This window comes from Arachis hypogaea, chromosome 14, assembly GCF_003086295.3.
Source record: "Arachis hypogaea cultivar Tifrunner chromosome 14, arahy.Tifrunner.gnm2.J5K5, whole genome shotgun sequence".
Taxonomy (NCBI): Eukaryota; Viridiplantae; Streptophyta; class Magnoliopsida; order Fabales; family Fabaceae; genus Arachis; species Arachis hypogaea.
In genome coordinates, this window is record NC_092049.1 from 48,180,700 (window position 1) to 48,183,942 (window position 3,243).

Below are 3,243 nucleotides of genomic sequence, written 5' to 3' on the forward strand. Positions count from 1 at the left end.
TCCTATTCCAGCATGATCGAGAACCTCAGATGATTAGCCATGCTGTGACAGAGCATTTGGACCATTTTTACAAGAGGATGGGATGCAGCCATTGACAAGGGTGATGCCTCCAGACGATTAGCCATGCAGTGACAGCGCATCGGACCATTTTCCAGAGAGGATAAAAAGTAGCCATTGACAACGGTGATGTCCTTACATAAACCAGCCATGGAAAGGAGTAAGACTGATTGGATGAAGACAGTAGGAAAGCAGAGGTTCAGAGGAACGAAAACATCTCTATACACTTATCTGAAATTCTCACCAATGATATACATAAGTGTTTCTATCCTTATTTTCTATCTATTTATTATTTATGTTCGAAAACTCCATAACTATTTTATATTCGCCTAACTGAGATTTACAAGATGACCATAGCTTGCTTCATACCAACAATCTCCGTGGGATCGACCCTTACTCACGTAAGGTTTATTACTTGGACGACCCAGTGCACTTGCTGGTTAGTTGTATCGAAGTTGTGAATGAAAGATGATTTATTAAGACGTGCGTATAGAGTTTTTGGCACCGTTGCCTGAGATCACAATTTTGTGCACCAAGTTTTTGGCGCCGTTGCCAGGGATTGTTCGAGTTTGGGCAACTGACGGTTCATCTTGTTGCTCAGATTAGGTAATTTTCTTTTTATTTTATTTTCAAAAATATTTCTTCAAAAATTTTTCAAAAATTTTCTCCTTTGTTTTCGAAAAAATAAATTTTAAAATAAATGTTTTCAAAAATATTTTTTTCTTCAGAATTTTAAGAATGAATTCTAGTGTTTCATGAAGCATGTTGAAGCCTGATTGGCTGTAAAGCCATGTCTAAATTCGTTTGGACTGAGGCTTCAACTAATCACTTCAATGCATGTAATTCCATACTAAAGCTTGGCTGGCTATTAAGCCATGCCTAACCCTCAGATTGGAGCTTTAGACTAAGATTGTAAGATTCCTGGAATTCATATTAAAAATTTTGGAATCCTTATTTTTATTTTTCAAATAATTTTCGAAAAATACAGAAAAAAAATTAGAAAATCATAAAAATAAAAAATATTTTGTGTTTCTTGTTTGAGTCTTGAGTTAATTTCAAGTTTGGTGTCAATTGCATGTTCATCTTGCATTTTTTCGAAAAATTCATGCATTCATAGTGTTCTTCATGATATTCAAGTTGTTCTTGGTAAGTCTTCTTGTTTGATCTTGATGTTTTCATGTTTTGTCTTTTCTTGTTTTTCATATGCATTCTTGCATTCATAGTGTCTATACATGAAAAATTTTTAAGTTTGGTGTCTTGCATGTTTTCTTTGCATTAAAAATTTTTCAAAAATAAGTTCTTGATGTTCATCTTGACATTCAAAGTGTTCTTGGTGTTCATCTTGACATTCATAGCATTCTTGCATGCATTCATTGCTTTGATCCAAAATTTTCATGCATTGCATCATTTTCATGTTTTTCTCTCTCATCATTAAAAATTCAAAAAAATCAAAAAAATATCTTCCCCTTTTTCTCTCATAAATTTTCGAAAATTAGATTTTACTTTTTCAAAAATTTTTAAAATCTAGTTGTTTCTTATGAGTCAAATCAAATTTTCAATTAAAAAATCTTATCTTTTTCAAAATCTTTTTCAAAAATTAAATCTTTTTCATTTTTCTTAGTTATTTTTGAAAATTTTAAAAATATTTTTCAAAAATCTTTTTCTTATCTTTATCTCCTAATTTTCGAAAATAACATCATCAATTAATGTTTTGATTCAAAAATTTCAAGTTTGTTACTTGCTTGTTAAGAAAGATTCAAACTTTGAGTTCTAGAATCATATCTTGTGATATCTTGTGAATCAAGTCATTAATTGTGATTTTAAAAATCAAATCTTTTTCAAAACTAATTTCAATCATATCTTTTCAAAAATATCTTCTTATCTTATCTTTTTCAAAAATTTGATTTTAAAATATCCTTTCTAACTTCTTATCTTCTTATCTTTTCAAAATTGATTTGCAAATTTGTTTCAAAACTAATTTTCGAAAACTACCTAACTAACTCTCTCTCTCTAATTTTTGAAAATATCTTCCCTCTTTTTCAAAATTTCTTTTTAATTAACTAATTATTTTAATTTTTGATTTTAATTTTCGAAAAATTACTAACCTTTTTCAAAAACTATTTTCGAAAATCACTAACTCTTTTTCAAAAATTATTTTTGAAAATCCTCTTTCCCTCTCATCTCCTTCTATTTATTTATTCACATCTCATCCGAACCCTCTCTCTCTGATTTTAGATTTTCTCTTCTTCTTTTCTTCTACTCACATAAGGGAACCTCTATACTTTGGTAAAAAGGATCCCTATTATTATTATTATTTTTCTGTTCCTTCTTTTTCATATGAGCAGGAGCAAAGACAAGAACATTCTTGTTGAAGCAGATCCAGAACCTGAAAGGACTCTGAAGAGAAAACTAAGAGAAGCTAAAATACAACAATCCAGAGATAACCTTACAGAAATTTTCGAACAGGAAGAGGAGATGGCAGCCGAAAATAATAATAATGCAAGGAGGATGCTTGGTGACTTTACTGCACCTAATTCTAATTTACATGGAAGAAGCATCTCCATTCCTGCCATTGGAGCAAACAATTTTGAGCTGAAACCTCAATTAGTTTCTCTGATGCAGCAGAACTGCAAGTTTCATGGACTTCCATCTGAAGATCCTTTTCAGTTCTTAACTGAATTCTTGCAGATATGTGATACTGTTAAGACTAATGGAGTAGATCCTGAAGTCTACAGGCTCATGTTTTTCCCTTTTGCTGTAAGAGACAGAGCTAGAGTGTGGTTGGACTCTCAACCTAAGGATAGCCTGAACTCTTGGGATAAGCTGGTCAAGGCTTTCTTAGCCAAGTTTTTTCCTCCTCAAAAGCTGAGTAAGCTTAGAGTGGATGTTCAAACCTTCAGACAGAAAGAAGGTGAATCCCTCTATGAAGCTTGGGAAAGATACAAAGAACTGACCAAAAAGTGTCCTTCTGACATGCTTTCAGAATTGACCATCCTGGACATATTCTATGATGGTCTGTCTGAATTAGCTAAAATGTCCTTGGATACCTCTGCAGGTTGATCCATTCACTTAAAGAAAATTCATGCAGAAGCTCAAGAACTCATTGACATGGTTGCTAATAACCAGTTCATGTACACTTCTGAGAGGAATCCTGTGAGTAATGGGACGCCTCAGAAGAAGGGAGTT

The 3,243-nt window shown here is 32.3% G+C and overlaps 1 non-coding gene across 1 annotated transcript; it reads right to left on the bottom strand.

Annotated features, from left to right (window-relative positions):
* Window positions 1-2,928: 2,928 nt before the first annotated feature.
* Window positions 2,929-3,036, bottom strand: LOC112745129 (small nucleolar RNA R71). The gene has a single exon (XR_003173073.1). It is a non-coding gene; the product is annotated as a small nucleolar RNA R71 (small nucleolar RNA).
* Window positions 3,037-3,243: the final 207 nt, after the last annotated feature.